The 19,896-nt window shown below is 47.4% G+C and overlaps 1 protein-coding gene across 3 annotated transcripts in view; it reads right to left on the bottom strand.

Moving 5' to 3' along the window:
- The window catches only part of SCFD1 (sec1 family domain containing 1), a 178,753-nt gene that overhangs the window by 66,759 nt on the left and 92,098 nt on the right, over positions 1-19,896 (bottom strand). The gene's annotated exons all lie outside the window — the stretch shown is intronic.

Below are 19,896 nucleotides of genomic sequence, written 5' to 3'. Positions count from 1 at the left end.
CCATTGCTTCTGCTGCATCTATTGGGCGGCTGTTGAATAAAGAGAAACAAAGGGCCAATGAATATCTTGATATTCAATAGCCCTAGTTTGGAGGAATGGGTGATTTGATAATTACCGTCTCTCATCTGCTGCTGGACTCCCCTCCCGTTGTTCAGCATGCTGCTCCAATTGGGGTGGTGCTGATGGTGCTGCTGCAGATGTCTCCTGCCTTCTCCTGCGCCTGGTTGCTGTCTTGGGTGGCATGTTGGGTGTGGCTGTGGGTCCCACTGTCTTGCTTTTATATATGTCTTGTGGGCAGAGCTACTGAGCATGCTCAGACCAAAAAACCGGATCCGGCCGCCGGATCAGGCTTTCGCCGGATCCAGCGCATTGCGGCGCTCATAGGCTTTCATTGTGTGAAAAAGCCGGACGCGCCGGATCCGGCGTGTCCGGCTTTTTCGCGGGAGACAAAAAACGTTACAGTAGACGTTTTTTCCAGACGCCGGATCGCGACACATTGCGACACATTGCCGGATCCGGCGCAAACCGGATGAAACGCATGGCCATCCGGCGCGATCCGGCGCAATTGCAAGTCAATGGGGGGGAAACCGGATCCGGCATTGCATTTCGCCGGATCCGGTTTCTGTCAAAAGCGCCGGATCGCGCCTGAAGGCGAAAACCTGATGTGTGAAAGAGGCCTAAGCACACCATCAGGACTCACCTCAATTCCGTGATCAGGCAGGCGGTCTCGTGACCGCCAGTAAGCCATTTGCATTGAGTGAATACGATGAGAATCTAGTTCTAGTTGATGTGCGACATTCAACATGCAAACTGCATACTGGCAGTCACATTTCCACTCACTTGACCTGGCAATTCAGGGGAATCCTAACAGTGTGCTTAATGCATACTATAAGGATCCGCCACTCTTTTACTCATTTTTATTATAGGCTATGTGCACACGGTGCGGATCCTCCCGCCGGTTTTTCCGCGCGGATTTTACTAAATCCGCGGGCAAATGACCTGCATTTTTCCTGCAGATTTAGTGCATTTTTTGTGCGGTTTTACTGCCGTTTTTGTGCGGTTTTCCACCTGCGGATTTGTAGAATGGAGCAGGTGGAAAACTGCAGCAAAACCGCACAAAAGAAGTGACATGCTGCTTTTTTCATTCCGCGCGGAAAAATCCGCATCAGGTGCACAGCGTTTTTTTTTAAATACATAGCCAATAATGGTACTGTACATCACCTGCAGTTCTGCTGCGGATCCGCAGGGCCAAATCCGCAGCAGAATCCGCACCGTGTGCACAGAGCCTTATAGGTCAATGCAGCAAAGCCAGACAGTTATTGGTCTTTGAACACACAATACAGACATGTCACGCGATGACATGTGTGGGAACGATGACTCCCGCAATTTCTCCATATGGGTGGGGTGGTAATCTGGAGATCCTACTGAATACCCTCTCCACAGATTAGTAATTTCATTATTTACTAACACACAGAATTTGAAATATGTTTGAACGGCTTAAAATAAGCTAGAAACTTAAAACAAAACAAAAAAAGGAGTACAACAGGTTAATACGATCTTTATTTTTTGATATGTGTTTCGAGTTTTGTTTTTTTAATGCCAGAAAATTGGAACCTGCAAAACATTCTCAGTTTGGAACAAACTTTTTGACAGAAACATCATTCTCAATTGGCTTGACAAACAAATGATCTTAACCTACAACTTAATCTGAAAAAGCAAGAATAGCTGGGATGTGCAATTAGAGCTGACACACTTCATAACACAGAGTTATGGTGAGAGGCTTCTGGAGCGGGCCCACGTGCAGCAGCTCGCGGCACACAATGTCTGGCAGTAGAAAGCCGCAGATCATCTGTCTCTCATTTCTGTACTTTGTGCTTTATGAGCACTAATCATCTCTCTGTTATCACATACAAAACCCTAGATTTAGGAATAAAGGCTACTGAGGATCCTATGAAGACGGAGAACCGCTTATGGATACAGTTCAGCAAATAAGTATGTAGACGTTTAACTTTAAGATTAACCATTGTTTACATTTATAATTCATAAATCACCCAAATCGCAAAGCTGCTCATTTACACCTGAAAATAAGCAAATTTGTAATATAGCTTATCAGGGAAATCTGCTTCTTTAACCACATCTCAATTTATGTGTAAAATCTGTAGTCGGTAAAGAAAGATTTTCCCATTACCGAGATAGGACATGACCGTTGGTGCTTTTAAAATTCTATGGAAGAAGGAAGGAAGCGCAAGAGAAAGATAGACATTGTACTGCAAGTTCTCCAACTACCACCGCCTAACGCAGATGGAAGAATCTGTACTCACTGAAGACCCAGGAATTGAGAATTCTGAGAATAAAATTACATAAAATTAAAAAAAAAAAAAGTCACAGAAAAAAGGCAGCCATATTTAAGAACAGATGGAAAATACTGATGAAACCACCACTCACACACCAACCATTCATGGAGGAGGTGAATGCCTAATATTATAAATGCACACAGATGAGGCTTATATAGGGAGCCAGTCACACAGATATGTGTGTGGCTTACAGCTTATTGATGACGCCTATACAGTTAGATCAGGGGGGCTGCCCAGCACTATATAAGTGCACCCCATGCCACAGGGACAGACACCCCAGCTCCCCCAATCGAACACTAAAGGCCTGGCTGCAAAGATGAAAAATGGGTAATGAAAAAAAGATTAAAGAGCAGCATAAAATCCATAAAGCACTGGTTGATGATATTTGGGCCAAAATACATAAGCTCGCCCACATCAAGGGGTCCTTACTGTCTTGGGAGTCCCTACACTAAAATCAAAGCAGCTCAACAAAAACTACATAAAATTCATTATCTTTGTGTATTAGTAATACTAGGCAGCCGCCCCTTCGAAGAACGGTTGGTGTGAGTGGCTGCTCTGTCAGTATGTTGCACGTGTGCTGCCCCCCGCCTTTATCATGGGGGCCGCTGTATCCTGTGAATGCATGTAATATTGTGTCTTGGTGTTGGTAAATGCAACTGCCATTTTTCTGTGATTACTCCAGGAGGAGAAACAAGTGGATTTCTCTGATAAGATTTATGACACTTTTTTACAAGTGTACAAGATTTATGGAAAAAAAATACAGGAAAGATTCAAATCTTTGTACCATGTTAGCCAGTAGATAGAAAAATATTTAGCATTGAGAGTCCTCAGTGGTTGATACCTTTTAATGGCTAACTGAAAAGATGGTAAATTGCAAGCTTTCGATACTACCTCTGATTGGGGTCTCGTTCTGTGTTGTGATGCCCCCACAAGGTCTAAGGAGCAAATTCCTTAATTAATGTAAAAAGACATAAATCCATGTGACACATTCATTCCTGCACTGAGTGTGTCAAATGTTGTCATGAGTTTATACTCCCAGACTCTCCCGTCTATCTGAGATTTGAAGATACCTTTCTATACAAGTAATTTCATGTCCATGGTGCTGTGATCCTGCATACAAAAGTGTTTGGCATGTTTGTATACCTGATCACAGCACCATGGACATGAAATTACTGGTATTAAAAACCTCAAGCAGAGAACAATAAAAGTTTCACACTCCTATCTATGAATGGTTTCAATATTTATGGCCACAACTGTTTATCCCTCTACCATAATGATAGTTCTGCTTCACGTCACTTGTCTTATCTATTGCGCTATTTCTGTGCTGTGTTGTGTATAAAAATGTGATTCTTCAGATGCTGTATTAGTCTAGCCTCATGAATAGACCTAAGTAATCTCGAAAGCTTGCAATTTGTTACCATCTTTCCAGTTCGTCACTAAAAGGTATCAACCACGGAGGACTCTCAATTCTAAATATTTTGGAAAATAAAAATTAAACGTCGTTTACTATATAAAGAGTGTCGGTAGGATCTACCCTCTTAAGCCGGCTATATGAGCATGTATGTGATACAGGGATTTTTGTGATAAACTCACCGTAAAATCCTTTCCTCCGAGACGCTCATTGGGGGACACAGATACTGTGGGTGTATGCTTCTGCCGCTTGGAGGCTGACACTAAATGAAAAAAGGAGGTTAGTTCCTCCTCCGCCGTATACACCCTTGCCCCTATTGCGGGCGGAAATCAGTTTGGTGCCAAAGCAGTAGGAGGACAACAAAATCAGCCTTAATACAGGTACAACATGTCCAAAAAAAGACCACCCTTATATCACATAAATAAATGCGTATAAATTAAACAAAATAGAAGCCAACTTGGCTAATAGGGTGGGTGCTGTGTCCCCCCCAATGAGCGTCTCAGAGAAAAGGATTTTACGGTGAGTTTATCACAAAAGTCCATGTTTCTCCTGGGGGGGACAGGTACTGTGGGACGTCCTAAAGCAGTCCCTGGGTGGGGAGACGACTCACCGATCCAAGCTACATGCACCTCCTGTCTAAAGGTGCACCATCGCAGCTTGGAGAATCCTTCTACTCAGACTCGCATCTACCGAAGCCTGAGTATGGATATTGTAGTGCTTTGCGAATGTGTGAAAGCTGGACCAGGTTGCAGCCTTGCAAACCTGTTCTGCCGATGCCTGGTGCCGAAGAGCCCAAGAGGCGCCCACTGCATGAGTAGAGTGCGCTCTGATCCCTGCTGGAACTGGTGTGCCTCTGATGCGGTAAGACTCCTGAATAGTCAAGCGAATTCACCTGGCTATGGTCGATTTTGAGGCCGAGAGTCCCTTCCTGAACCCCTTGGGAAGCACGAACAGCGTGTCCGTCTGACGAAAGGGTGCCGTCCGTGACACGTACCTCCTGAGAGCTCTCACCAGGTCCAACGTATGAAGAGCCTTTTCCACACGGTGTACCGGTGCTGGACAAAAAGGGGGCAAGACAATATCCTCATTAATGTGAAATGAGGAAACGACCTTCGGCAGAAAGGGAGAGGCTGATCTGAGAACCACCTTATCTTTGTGGAAGACCAGAAACAGAGCTCGGCAGGATAGACCTGCCAGCTCTGAGACCTGCCTGATTGATGCTATTGCCACAAAAAATACTACCTTCCAGGAAAGGTAGGCTAAAGAGACCTCCTGTAACGGTTCAAATGGAGCTTCCTGTAGAACACTTAGGACCAGGTTAAGGTCCCAAGCGTCCAGGGGTGCCTTATAAGGAGGTACCAAGTGGGAGACTCCCTGAATGAAAGTCTTTACCTGCAGATTGGTAGCAATCCTGCGCTGGAACAGAACGGATAAGGCCGATATTTGTCTCCTGAGGGAACTTGGGGCCAAGTCTGAGTCTAGGCCAGACTGGAGAAAAGCCAAGATGTTGGGAATAGAAAATCTTAGTGGAGAACAACCATGGTTCCGACATCATGTGAAGAAGACCTTTCAGGTGTGGTGATAAATACGTGCTGAGGCCGGCTTCCGGGCGCTAACCATTGTAGCCGAACCCAGCCTGGGTTAGAATCCAAGATTCAACAGCCAAGCAGTCAAACACAAGGCCACGGAGTTCGGGTGGTAGATCGGGCCCTGGGACAGTAGGTCTGGGCGCTCTGGCAGGCGCCAAGGAACGTCGGTGAGTAGCTGTACCAGGTCTGTGTACCATGCTCGACGAGGCCAATCTGGGCCCAGCAGAATCACTGGAACCCCTTCTGTCTTGGTCTTCTTGATGACTCTCGGAAGTAATGGCAGTGGGGGAAATAGGTATGGGAGGCGAAACTGGTTCCATGGCAGAACCAACGCATCCACGGCAATTGCCTGCGGGCCCCGGGATCGAGAGACAAACGCTGGTATCTTGGCGTTCACTCTGGAGGCCATCAGGTCCACATCCGGCGTCCCCCATCGTTGGCTAATCTGCCGGAAAATCTCGGGGTGTAGTGACCATTCCCCGGATGCGAGACCCTGCCGGCTGAGGAAGTCTGCTGCCCAGTTCGCTACGCCCGGGATGTGGACTGCCGATATCGCCGAGTGGTTTCTCTCGGCCCAATCAAGCACATGCCCTACCTCGTGCATGGCTGCCCTGCTGCGGGTGCCCCCTGATGATTTATGTAAGCCACAGCCGTGGCGTTGCCTGACTGAATCCGAATGGGCCGGCCTTCTAGAAGGTGATGAAACTGTCGCAGAGCTAGCCGGATTGCCGTATTTCTAACACGTTGATTGGGAGGAGTGCCTCCTGCGGCGACCACCGTCCCTGGGTCGTGTGGTGTCGAAAAACCGCTCCCCAGCCGAGGAGGCTGGCGTCGGTTGTGACCACCAGCCACTGGTCTGGGGGAAAGGGCTTGCCTGGAGAAGTTAGGCACTGGCTGTCCACCACCCGAGTTCCTGTCTGACCCGCGTGGACAACCGGCAATCGAGAGAGAATGGGATTTTGTCCCAGGCTGATAAGAGGGCGTGCTGCAGGGGGCGAAGATGGAGCTGGGCAAACGGAATTGCCTCCATTGCTGCCACCATCTTTCCTAGGATCCTCATGCAGAAACGGATGGTATGAGGGAATGGTTGGCGCAGTTTCTAGACTCTCTGCCGGAGAGCTGGGCCTTGTCCTGAGGGAGAATTACCAACCCTCGGGAAGTGTCGAAGATCATTCCTAAGAAGGAAAGCCTCTGAGCTGGAACAGGGGATGACTTTTTCAGATTGACCAACCATCCAAGGCGGGAAAGAATATCTAGCGTGATTGTCACGCCGCTCTCACCAGGTGGTGGGACCTTGGCCCCGACGTCATTTTCTTCCGGAGCCGTGGGCCGCTCCGGGGGTCCCGTTGGGTGCGCACGTGCACTTCTCGTACCCAGGTTTCCACCTCCTCCATGTCTTGTTTGCGCACTCCTGTCAGTTCAGTCTCCAGGCCGGTCCTCTCTATGGTAAAGGAGGATCTGACCCGGAAGCTGCAGTGGTCATGTGCTATTAGGCTACCTCCCCCTATGGGAGGTGCCTGATTATTGTTGTGCTTCCTGGCTTGGTCTGCTGAGTCCCTGCCTGGCTGTGCGCTGTATTCAGGTCCTGTACTCTGCCTTGTACTCTATTGTGCCTCCTGGCACAAATTCTGAATCTTCACTTTGCCTCATGCTCAGTTGTGCCTCCTGGCACACTCTCTGATCCTGTGCTCTGTCTCTTGCTCAGTAATGCCACCTGGCACTCACTCTGTCCCTGTGCTCTGTTACACCTCCTGGCATGACTGCTGCTCAATTCAGTACTGTCGTGCTCCTTGCACGCGTCCTGCTTTGCTCACCTCCGGACGTACTACTCGCTACACGCCATACGTGTTCACGTGTACCCGTCTTGCACTATCCTGTAGTTAGCGCACTTCCGTGTACTCACCTGGTGTTTCCTAGTATCCTGTACCTTCCCTTCAGACACAATCATCTGTGTCTCCTGTTAGCCGGCCGCCTGGTGCCGGCAGTTGTGGTACCTCATCCCCTGGGGCTTGCTCCTGACACTCCCTGTATAGGGGGTGGTCCTCACTAGGCCAGCTTGCCCTGGGAGGGTTGGTGCCACGACCCAGAGGGTCCACTCCAGGAGTCGTCACAGTATAATCAGGCCAAGGACCCCGCTGGTACTGCGGATTCCATCCAAAAGGAGCTGGTGTTCCTCCGGGAAAACCAAACTTGGATTATGTTATTTCTCAAGTCCATGGAGTCCTGTTTATCTTCCATACAATCCGTTTCAGCCCAGGCCTTGGTCCCGCACTCGCTGCCGCGCTTATGCAAGCCACCCCGATATAGTGGTGACCCCTGTGTCGCGGATTTTTGAATCAGTGTCGTTTGCATTTTGAGTTTCTGCCGCAGCATTACCCCACCAATCGCGCTAAAATAGCCTTTATAGTTTCCCACTTAGAGGGGAAGGCGCTTGCATGGGTGAATCCCCTTTGGGAGCGTGATGATCCACTCGTCTCCCAGCTTTCCATCTTTTTGGACACCTTCCGCAAGGTGTTCGACGAGCCGGGTCGCCTTGCTTCCACCACCGAGTCCCTCTTTAATCTCCGTCAAGGTACTTTATCGGTTGGACAATATGTGATATGTTTTCGCACTTTGTCTTCTGAACTTGGTTGGAATAATGATGCCCTCGTAGGGGCCTTTTGGCGTAGCCTGTCCGGTCGGATCAAAGATGAACTGGCGGGCAGAGATACCCCTACCATTTTAGAGGACCTCATCTCTCTCGCGACACGCATTGATTTGCGCTTCCAGGAGCGCACCCGTGAGTCAGCCAGAGAGAGAGGGCCCTCCCGCCTCTTCTCGTCCACTCGCCGTTCTTCTCATCCGTTACCTGAGTTATCTTCTGTAGATCCCGTACCTGAGCCTATGCAGGTGGATCGTCTCGAGATAGCTCAGCGGCGTCGTGAGAAGAGGCTGGCACAAGGGCTGTTTTTACTGTGGGAATGCCTCCCACTTTCTTCGCTCATGTCCCAGAAGGCCGGGGAAGCTCCTCCACCTGGGACTGGTAGGAGAGGTCTCCTCAGGTGTATGTGATTCCTCTCTTCCCCTGTCTGTTTCGCTGAATTTTGGTTCCAAGAGCTTTTCTGTGGAGGCTATTGTGGACTCAGGAGCGGCGGGTAACTTTATTAGTCTCGAGGCAGTTAAAAAGTTTCGGATTCCTGTCAGATCCCTGGAGACTCCTAGGCTGGTAGTTCCGGTTGATGGTAAGCCCTTGCAGGATACCGTTATCCAGGTCACTGAAGTAGAGCTGCAGATTGGCACAGGTCATAGGGAGAAGATCTCCTTCCACGTTTTGCCGACTTCGTCTCATACGCTTCTTCTTGGTCTTCCTTGGTTACGGACTCATGGGCCGACTCTGGACTGGCGATCTGGCGATGTACTCCGTTGGGGACCGTTCTGCCAGAAAAGGTGCTTACTGTTCGTTCATCTGATGAACTCTGCCTGCCCGTCTTCTGCGCCTACAGGTCCACCGTCAGCTTACCGGTCTATGACTAATGACATTGTCAAGAAGGGGGCTGAGAGTCAGTTTTTACTTCAATCAAGCAACCGGTCTATGACTAATAACATTGTCAAGAAGGGGGCTGAGAGTCAGTCTCTACTTCAATCAAGCAACCGGTCTATGACTAATGACATTGTCAAGAAGGGGGCTGAGAGTCAGTCTCTACTTCAATCAAGCAACCGGTCTATGACTAATGACATTGTCAAGAAGGGGGCTGAGAGTCAGTCTCTACCTCAATCAAGCGATCTGCCCAAGGTAATTACCGTGGCTTCCGTCAACTTGACATCCCAGCTTCCAGGAGAGACCTTTGTGGCTGAGAATAATCGAAAACGAGTGTTATACTGGGGACATTCATCTCAGGTTGCCGGCCATCTTGGTGTCAAGAAGACTCTCTCCCGCTTATCCCATTATTAATGGTGGCCGTCTATCTCTCAGGATGTCAAAGACTTTGTGGCTTCTTGTCCGTCCTGTGCCAAGAACGTAGTACCCAAGCAACCATCCTCCGGCAGCTTGCTTCCTCGGGCTGAGTTGGTATTCGATAACCGCACCAGCGCTTCGCCCTCCAAGCATCTCAGTGTGCCCCTACCGGTACGTCCTGTCTCGGGCGTACCTGTCCCGGACTCTCTGTCCGTGGAGTTCTCCAGGGTATGGCAGGAGACCAAATTTTCTCTTGGAGAGACTCTGGATCGGATAAAACCTCTTGCAGATAGAAGGCGCCTGGATTTCTCTCCTAAAGATAAGGTGCGGTTTTCCAGTCCTAGAAAGAGGGGGCGTAAAGGAGGGGGTACTGTCACGCCGCGCTCACCAGGAGGCGGGACTTTGGCCCCGACGTCTTTTCTTCCGGAGCCGCGGCCGCTTCGGGGGTCCCATCGGGTGCGCATGCGCACTTCTTGTACCCAGGTTTCCACCTCCTCCATGTCTTGTTTGCGCTTGCGCGCTCCTGTCAGTTCAGTCTCCAGGTCGGTCCTCTCTATGGTAAAGGAGGACCTGACCCGGAAGCTGTAGTGGTCATGTGTCCTATCAGGCTAGAGGACCTGACCCGGAAGCTGTAGTGGTCATATGCTATATCAGGCTACCTCCCCCTATGGGAGGTGCCTGATTATTGTTGTACTTCCTGGCTTGGTCTGCTGTGTCCCTGCCTGGCTGTGCGCTGTATTCAGGTCCTGTACTCTGCCTTGAACTCTATTGTGCCTCCTGGCACACATTCTGAATCTTCACTTTGCATCATGCTCAGTTGTGCCTCCTGGCATACACTCTGATCCTGTGCTCTGTCTCTTGCTCAGTCATGCCTCCTGGCACTCACTCTGTCCCTGTGCTCTGCTACACCTCCTGGCACGACTGCTGCTCAATTCAGTACTCTGTCATGCTCCTTGCACGCGTCCTGCTTTGCTCACCTCCGGACGTACTACTCGCTACACGCCATACGTGCTCACGTGTACCCGTCTTGCACTATCCTGTAGTTATCGCACTTCCGTGTACTCACCTGGTGTTCCCTAGTATCCTGTACCTTCCTTCAGACACACTCACCCGCGTCTCCTGTGAGCCGGCCGCCTGGTGCCAGCAGTCGTGGTACCTCATCCCCTGGGGCTTGCTTCTGACACTCCCTGTATAGGGGGTGGTCCTCACTAGGCCAGGTCGCCCTGGGAGGGTTGGTGCCACGACCCAGAGGGTCCACTCCAGGAGTCGTCACAGTGATGCTGACACTCTCCTCGCATGCCTGAAATGAGGGGCCCTTGACCAAGAGGTCGTCTAAATAAGGAAAGACAACTATGCCCCGGGAATGCAGGGTGGCCATGACGACGGCCATGACTTTTGTGAATACCCTGGGAGCGGTGGCCAACCCGAAGGGCAGTGCTGCGAACTGAAAATGTAGGCCGTTGATGGCGAAGCGCAGAAACCTTTGGTGCGGGGGAAAAATGGGGATGTGTAAGTAGGCGTCTTGGATGTCGATAGAGGCCAAGTATTCTCCCCGCCCCATGGCAGATATGACTGAACGGAGAGACTCCATCTGGAAATGTCTGATCCTGATAAACTTGTTCAGGAGCTTTAGGTCTAGAATGGGCCTGACGGCCCCATCTTTTTTGGGCACCATGAACAGGTTGGAGTAGAACCCCTGATATTTTTCGTTCTCCGGTACGGGGACAATGACTCCGTTATGCTGGAGTAATTTTATGGCCTTGAGTAAAGCCCTTGCTCGGGCAATTACTTTGGGAGGACGGGAAAGAAAAAACTGTCTTGGGGGGTATTTGATGAATTCTATCTTGTACCCTGAGGACACCAGCTCTCTTACCCATGTGTCGTATGTGACAGAGAGCCAGGCGTTTCGAAACCAAAGCAGGCAGCCACCTACCTTGCCGGAGTTGCCTTGAAATTGCCTCGAGTCATTTGGTTGAAGATCTCTGGGACCTAGGTCCTCTTGATCTGGGCTGGTGGGTACGCATTCTCCCCAACGGGTTGGTTCTATATGAAACCTGCCGATCCCTGTCCTGGCTGGGACGACCTGAAGAAGCGGGATTGGTCGCTGCAGCCCACCCGGGGTTACGGAAGGACCGAAATTGTGTCTGAAGTTGGTGACGAAACGGCTGTTTGACCCTTTGCTGAGGGAGAAAACTGCTCTTTCCACCCGTGGAATCAGAGATGAGCTGATCCAACTCTCCCCGAACAGACGACCGCTCTGATAAGGCAAGGAAGTCAGGGATTTCTTGGAAGTTGTGTCTGCCTGCCATGTCCTCAACCATAAAGCCCTCCTAATGGAGCAATATAAAAAGAGAAAAAGGAATAGGCCACACACAGGGGATCACCTGAGACAGGAAATAGCTTAACATTAATCAATCTTTATTTGACACAAAAAGACAAGCACAAAAAAGGGTTAAAAACATTAAAATTTGTCACACATGTGACATACAACAATCATTAGGCTCACAATAGGGCCAACCACCTATAACACAACACTCCACATTAAATTTGTTTGCAAAGAAACCCCATGTCCATATAAACAGTATACCATGATGTATAAACCATCTACAGGATATAGTTAGTGTCCATACAGAACATACATTAATTCCTGCCCACATAGATATGCATAGGTTGTAAACAATGAGGCCTTAGATGACAACAAAATTGTTAGACATTGCTGCAATCAGAAAACGCATAAAATATAACAACAAAAATAGATAAATATGTGACCAAAAAGCAGCTTATGTACACTGTGTTCCAAATTATTATGCAAAAAGAGTTTAGGAGTGATAAGGTTAGAATTTTTTTGTCATTTAAACTCATTGATGGTGATGTGTGTCAGGGCTCTTTATATCACTGAAAGCAATTGCAGAAACCTGTGCAAATTAGTTTGGCAGGTGTGTCCAAATAAAGGCAAGACTACTTAAGTAGGCTGTTCCACATTATTAAGCAGCCTACATTTTTTGCCAAAATGGGAAAGAAAAAGGATGTGTCGGCTGCTGAGAAGCAACAAATTGTGTAGTATTTAGGTCAAGGCATGACTACAATCAACATTGCCAAGACACTTCATCGTGATCATCGCACAATCAAGAAGTATGTAGCTGATTCCCAGCACACACGTGTGCGTGCTGATAAGGAAAAATTGAGGAGTCTTTCCAACAGGCAATTGTGTCAGGTTAAAAGAGCAGCTGCAAAAATGCCTTGTCATAGCAGCAGACAAGTTTTTGAAGCTGCTGGTGCCTCCAACATCCCCCGAACAACAAGATGCAGGGTCCTTCAGAGGTTTGCAGCTGTGCGTAAGCCATCCTGTCCACCACCTCTATCCACTGCACACAAGCAGAAACGGCTCCAGTGGGCCAAACGATACATGAAGACTGACTTCCAAACTGTTTTGTTCACCGATGAGTGCTGTGCAACGCTCGATGGTCCAGATGGATGGAGTGGAGGATGGCTGGTTGATGGACACCCCATGAAAACACGGCTAAGGAGGAGGTGGAGTAATGTTTTGGGCTGGAATCATGGGGAGAGAGATTGTCGGCCCCTTTAGGATCCCTGAAGGGGTAAAGATGAACTCCATAATCTATGTGGAGTTTCTAAAACAGCACTTCCTGCCATGGTTCAAGAGGAAGAACCGCAGCAAGATCATTTTCATGCAAGATAATGCACCGTCTCATGCTGCAAATAACACATCTGCATCTCTGGCTGCTATGGGAGGACAAACATGGTGTGGCCACCATCTTCCCCTGACCTCAATCCCATTGAGAACCTCTGGACCATCATCAAAAGGAGTGTCTATGATGGCGGGAGGCAGTTCACATCTAAGCAACAGCTCTGGGAGGGTATTCTGTCCACATGCAAAACAATTGATGCACAAACCATCCAAAAACTGACAAATTCAATGGACGAGAGAGTTCAGAAGCTTCTTTCGAACAAGGGGTCCTATGTGCAAATGTAACATCACCTAGAATAAAGTTTTGACTTGAAAACTGTTTGATTTCATTTTGTAATAAGCTGATGATGCTTATAATTTCACAATTGACCATTTTTTGGTTCAAAATAAAAATAAAAAGGTTGAAAACTCTGCTGTGCATAATAATTTGGAACATGCATTTTGAGTGTTTCTTATTTTTAAAAATATACTGTTTTCATAGGCAGTTTGTTCAAAAACATTGCAATTATACTAGAATATTAGATGACTGGAAAATAACAATGACTGCAATTCATATAGGTAATTTAGAGAAAATATGAGGAAATATTTTTTGCACAATAATTTGGAACACAGTGTATATGCAAAATACACAGGTGTCTGAAATAAAGGACTCAAATAGCCAACCTACCCATTGTACAGTCATGGCCAAAAGTTTTGAGAATGACACAAATATTAATTTTTACAAAGTCTACTGCTTCATTTTTTCTAATGGCAATTTGCATATATTCCAGAATGTTATAAAGAGTGATCAGCTTAACAGCAATTACTTGCAAAGTCAATATTTGCCTAGAAAATTAACTTTATCCCCCAAAACACATTTCAACATCATTGCAGCCCTGCCTTAAAAGGACAAGCTAACATCGTTTCAGTGATTGCTCCATTAACACAGGTGTGGGTGATGATGAGGACAGGGCTGGAGATCAATCTGTCATGATTAAGCAAGAATGACACCACTGGACACTTTAAAAGGAGGCTGGTGCTTGGCATCATTGTTTCTCTTCTGTTAACCATGGTTATCTCTAAAGAAACATGTGCAGTCATCATTGCACTGCACAAAAATGGCCTAACAGGGAAGAGTATCGCAGCTAGAAAGATTGCACCTCAGTCAACAATCTATCGCATCATCAAGAACTTCAAGGAGAGAGGTTCCCTTGTTGCCAAAAAGGCTCCAGGGCGCCCAAGAAAGACCAGCAAGCGCCAGGACCGTCTCTTAAAAGTGTTTCAGCTGCGGAATCGGGCTACCAGCAGTGCAGAGCTTGCTCAGGAATGGCAGCAGGCAGGTGTGAGTGCATCTGCACGCACTGTGAGGCGGAGACTCTTGGAGCAAGGCCTGGTCTCAAAGAGGGCAGCAAAGAAGCCACTTCTCTCCAGGAAAAACATCATGGACAGACTGATATTCTGCAAGAGGTACAGGAAGTGGACTGCTGAGGACTGGGGTAAAATCATTTTCTCTGATGAATCCCCTTTTCGATTGTTTGGGACATCTGGAAAACTGCTTATTTGGAGAAGACCAGGTGAGCGCTACCACCAGTCTTGTCTCATGCCAACTGTCAAGCATCCTGAAACCATTCATGTGTTGGGTTGCTTCTCAGCCATGGGAATGGGCTCTCTCTCAGTCTTGCCTAAAAACACAGCCATGAATAAAGAATGGTACCAGAATGTCCTCCAAGAGCAACTTCTCCCAACCGTCCAAGAGCAGTTTGGCGATCAACAATGCCTTTTTCAACATGATGGAGCACCTTGCCATAAAGCAAAGGTGATAACTAAATGGCTCAGGGAACAAAACATAGAGATTTTGGGACCATGGCCTGGAAACTCCCCAGATCTTAATCCCATTGAGAACTTGTGGTCAATCATCAAGAGACGGGTGGACAAACAAAAACCTTCAAATTCAGACAAAATAAAAGCATTGATTTTGCTATCAGTCAGGATTTGATCCAGAAGTTGATTGAGAGCATGCCAGGGAGAATTGCTGAGGTCCTGAAGAAGAAGGGTCAACACTGCAAATATTGACTTGCTGCATTAACTCATTCTAACTGTCAATATAACCTTTTGCTACTCATAATATGATTGCAATTATATTTCTGTATGTGATAAAAACATCTGACAAACACACATAAAAACCAGAGGGCAGCAGATCATGTGAAAATATATTTGTGTCATTCTCAAAACTTTTGGCCATGACTGTAGTTAGTAAGGTCCAAGAATAAACGCAGGACTCTATAGACGCATCATAAGGCCAAGCAGAGCTAGGCACTGAGTAAAGGCTAAAATAGCCACCTATGAAAAAATGTATATATAGTACAGTTTAAAGGATAGAATAGCCGCCTATGAAAAGATATAGCACAGATTAACATTATCTGTGCAAAAAGCCCATGTAAAGTGGAGTGGAGCCAGGTGGAGCAAGGACCCGACGCGTGTCGCCACCCAAAGGTGGCTTCGTCAGGGGTACTAATTGCCAGTCAGTTGTGTCATTAAATACGGTGGTTTAATTAATAATAAAGCGCAGCTGCGCTATTGCTTACCATGGAAACGGCAATACACAGATACGGCGTGTAGCCAATGACGGCGATGTATGGCCCATAGCGGCGGTAAGTAATATCCAAGTGAGTGTAAAATTCGGCTCAGTGCACAGGCGCCGGCGTCCACAAACCCGGAAGCACCTGACCAAGTGCACGATCAGGAGCCTGCAATAAACAAACCCACTGCGCAGGCGCTAAATCTAGCAAACAGAGCCACTGCGCAGACGTTGGGTACCAGCAGACAAAACCACTGCGCAGACGCTAGGTACTAGCTGACAGGAATCTCGTCACATTGGATATAATGGCGTTACCATGGTAACCCCCTTAGTATCCACAAGTAAAAGAAGGGTCATCAAATGGTCAAATACAGAGCCATAATGGCTGAAACGAAATGCGCAAGTTCCACAAGCTAAGGCTGGTTTCACATTTGCGTTTTTTTGCGCTGGAAAAAAACGCATACGTGCGCATGCGTTTTTTCCCCTATATTTAACATGGGTGCGCATACCTGCGCGCTGGTAAGCGCACGTATGCGATTTTCATGCGCTGCGTTTTTTTGGGGTGTGCGTTTGTATTTTCCAGACGCAGCATGTTGCATTTTTTGGCCCTGCAAAAAAGCGCATGCGCACGTATGCGCACGTTTTGCGCTAAAAATGGCCATTATAGCCTATGGATGCGCATACATGCGCACTGGCATGCTCATGTATGCGTTTTTTTGCACATGCGTTTTTTTTTGTTAACCATGGAATTTAGGGGTTTGGGTTAGAGTTAGGGTTAGTTAAGGGGGTTTAGGGTTAGGGTTAGGGTCAGGGTCAGGGTTGGGGTTAGGGTTAAGTATGGTTTGGTTAAGGGTTAGGGTCAGGGTTAAGTATGGTTTGGTTAAGGGTTAGGGTCAGGGTTAGGGTCAGGGTTAGGGCTAGGGTCAGGGTTAAGTATGGTTTGGTTAAGGGTTAGGGTCAGGGTTAAGGTTAGGGTTAGGGTCAGGGTTAAGTATGGTTTGGTTAAGGGTTAGGGTCAGGGTTAGGGTCAGGGTTAGGGTTAAGTATGGTTTGGTTAAGGGTTAGGGTCAGGGTTAGGATTAGGGTTAAGTATGGTTTGGTTAAGGGTTAGGGTCAGGGTTAGGGTCAGGGTTAGTTAGGGTTTAGGGTTTGGGTTAGGGTTAAGTATGGTTTGGTTAAGGGTTAGGGTCAGGGTTAGGGTTAGGGTCAGGGTTAGGGTCAGGGTTAAGGTCAGGGTTAGGGTTAGTTAGGGTTTAGGGTTTGGGTTAGGGTTAAGTATGGTTTGGTTAAGGGTTAGGGTCAGGGTTAGGGTTAGTTAGGGTTTAGGGTTTGGGTTAGGGTTAAGTATGGTTTGGTTAAGGGTTAGGGTCAGGGTTAGGGTCAGGGTTAGTTAGGGTTTAGGGTTTGGGTTAGGGTTAAGTATGGTTTGGTTAAGGGTTAGGGTCAGGGTTAGGGTCAGGGTTAGGGTTAGTAAAGTCATGGTTTGGGTTAGTGTGAGGGGCCACCTAATGTTGGAAAAAAACGCAAACGCGGTAAAAACGCACTAAAAACGCATACAAACGCATAAAAACGCTGCGTTTTTTTCATGCATGCTCATAAAAATGCTTGAAAAAAACGCAGCAGTTGTATGCTTTTGTATGCGTTTTTTCAATGCGTTTTTTTGCGGGAAAAACGCGCTGCAAAAAAAAGCAAGTGTGAAACTAGCCTAACCCAGAGAGGCGTATCTCTTCATGGGCAAGATCATTGCTATGATGGCTAATGTTATTAAATATGCATGCCGAAATAGCCTAGAAGAGGGAGTATATATGGAACACCGGCGCATCACTCATATAGTGACTAAGGCCCATATGTTCTTACACACAAACACCTGCAGGGGTTCTTTTATCAATAGGTGCACAATATGAACTTATAACTGCCACCATACAATAAATTCAAAAGAGACTGCTTGAATACAGGACTAATCTTGGTAACATGTGTCTGAGGAATTACAGACACAAGTAACGAAACTGAGCCATAAATAGAACGACGCATAGTATGTGAGTTTTAAATAGGCTACTTAGAGACTGGGTCAGCACAGAGAATAGTAAATCATCATGAATACTATAGATTAAAGGAGTATTTGAAAAACTCAGTGTGATGATCATACTTGTTAATGTACAACACATACGTAGTACCAACATATCAACTCATATCATAAACCGCCATTACGGTAATGATGGCCAATATTTGGGAAACATGAATCCAAATAGTGCATATTATTTCTATGACGACACATAATGAAGCCTAATTTTAGGAATGCATAGTTAGCCATATTATTATCATAACGACGCTCATCCTACATTATGTTACTGATACTTGGCAGTTGGTAACCATACTAACAAGAACACAAAAATGAAAACACTGAAGAAAAGAAGAAAGCAATATCACATACCGTAATCCCCACCAAAATGTAAGGAACCCAAACAAGTAAATGATACTGAAACGGCAGTTACATAGACTGGTGGCCAAAGGAATCACACCTTGGTGGTCAATCATCGACAGTCGAAATGTTTATTATGTGCCAGGCCAAATCTAGGCACATTTTTAAAGCATGTAGACGTCACAGATGATCTAGAGGTGCCAACCCAATATGGTCCAAACCTCGAAGAGGGTAAAAATGGAAAGTATGCTGTTTATATGAATGTGCCCCATATCAAAGTGGGAACACAACAATATGAGAGCTCTCAAGTTGAAAAAGTATATAGAAGCACAGTTAATATGCTGTTTATATAAACACAAGGGCATGAAGACCACCAGTTACACAGGACAAGTGTATACATATACATGGCAATGGAAGAGGCAACAAATATAAATAGAAAACCCAATCTGAAAGCCCAAGACATGATTCACGTTTGTTTGTAAAACCCGGTAAATAATAAGTCTTCATTTAAGCCAGAAGGCACCAGGCTGTTGAAATTAAAAATCCACTTGGATTCCCGCCTGAGAAGCTCTAGGGTGATATCTCCGCCCCTAATGTCCGGTTGAACAGATTCAAGTCCCAAAATCTTGGTTCCACTCCATTGGGAATTATGTGCATTCAAATAATGCGAGGCAACAGTTGTCAATGTTTTGCCCTTCTCCATGTCCTTCTTGGCTGATGTAATACATGAAAAGTGGTGTTGAATCCTTTTCCTTAGCTCCTGCGTTGTTTGTCCCACATATATTTTTGGGCACGGGCATACTAGAGCGTAAACTTCGTTACGTTATGGAGTTCGCATTTGCCGCAGCGAGTGCCGCGCAGTTGGCCACATCCAAAGATGCATTAATTAGGTAGTCTCCGGCCAAAGTGATTTGATTTGCGATCTCTGATACCTCTGCTGGTAAGTCCATACCCTGCAGGACTCTGTTCAATGATTCTGACCAAGCCATCATGGCCTTTGCTACCCAAGTTGCCGCAAATGAGGGGGAGAGAGCTGAACCTGATGCCTCAAACACTGAGCGAGACAGGCTCTCTATGAGACGGTCAGTGGGATCCTTGATAGCGGACCCACTAGGTATGGATAACAGGGTTTTAGAGGCCAAGCGTGACACGGGTGGATCTACCGTTGGGGACTCTGCCCATCTCTTACGGAGATCAGGGGTGAACGGGTACTTCGCCTCGAGCACCTTTTGCCCTGAGAAACGCTTGTCGGGCCGCTCCCTGAGTTGTTGCACTATGCCCTCAAACTCGGGGTGAGAGCTAAATACTCTATGCGGCCGCTTTACTCACTTAAATGAGACCTTGTGACATGAGGCCAAGGTGGAATCATCTTCAATCCCAAGGTCTGGTTGACGGCCTCAATGAGACTGTCAACTGTTTCCCGGTACTCTGGAGTACCAGAATCAAGCGGCTCATCCGAGTCGTAATCTGAGCTCCCGTTAACGACCCTTGGTGAAGGTGAGCGAGAGGCCGAGCTCATGGATGCCGAAGCACCAGATGGACCGGGAGACGCTGTGTGGGTTCGTTTCCCCCGCGTCTGCCTAGAGTGAGAGCGGCCCCTGCAGGCCGGAGGCTCCTGTGAGGTGGAGGACCCCTCTAACACAGGCGAGCCGCTATCCCTGCCCCTATCTGGGGCTCGAAGGGACTTGATTGCTCTCGTAAGCGATGCAATGGACTGCGACAGAGATAGAGCCCATTCCGGTAGGGCTCGGTACACTGGGCTCGGTCGCAGGGGAGGGCTCCTGGGCACGTTCGGAATCGCAAGCTTCACAAATCTGTTTGGTTTGCGCATGTGGGAAGGCGGACTTACAGGAGGTGCATGCAACGTACAGGAACGTGTGTGCCTTAGCTTTTCTGGACATGGTGGTTGCTAAGTGATATGCC

This window comes from Dendrobates tinctorius, unplaced genomic scaffold, assembly GCF_039654945.1.
Source record: "Dendrobates tinctorius isolate UK_male_01 unplaced genomic scaffold, ASM3965494v1 ptg000057l, whole genome shotgun sequence".
Classification (NCBI taxonomy): domain Eukaryota; kingdom Metazoa; phylum Chordata; class Amphibia; order Anura; family Dendrobatidae; genus Dendrobates; species Dendrobates tinctorius.
This window is presented reverse-complemented; position numbering and strand designations above follow the sequence as displayed.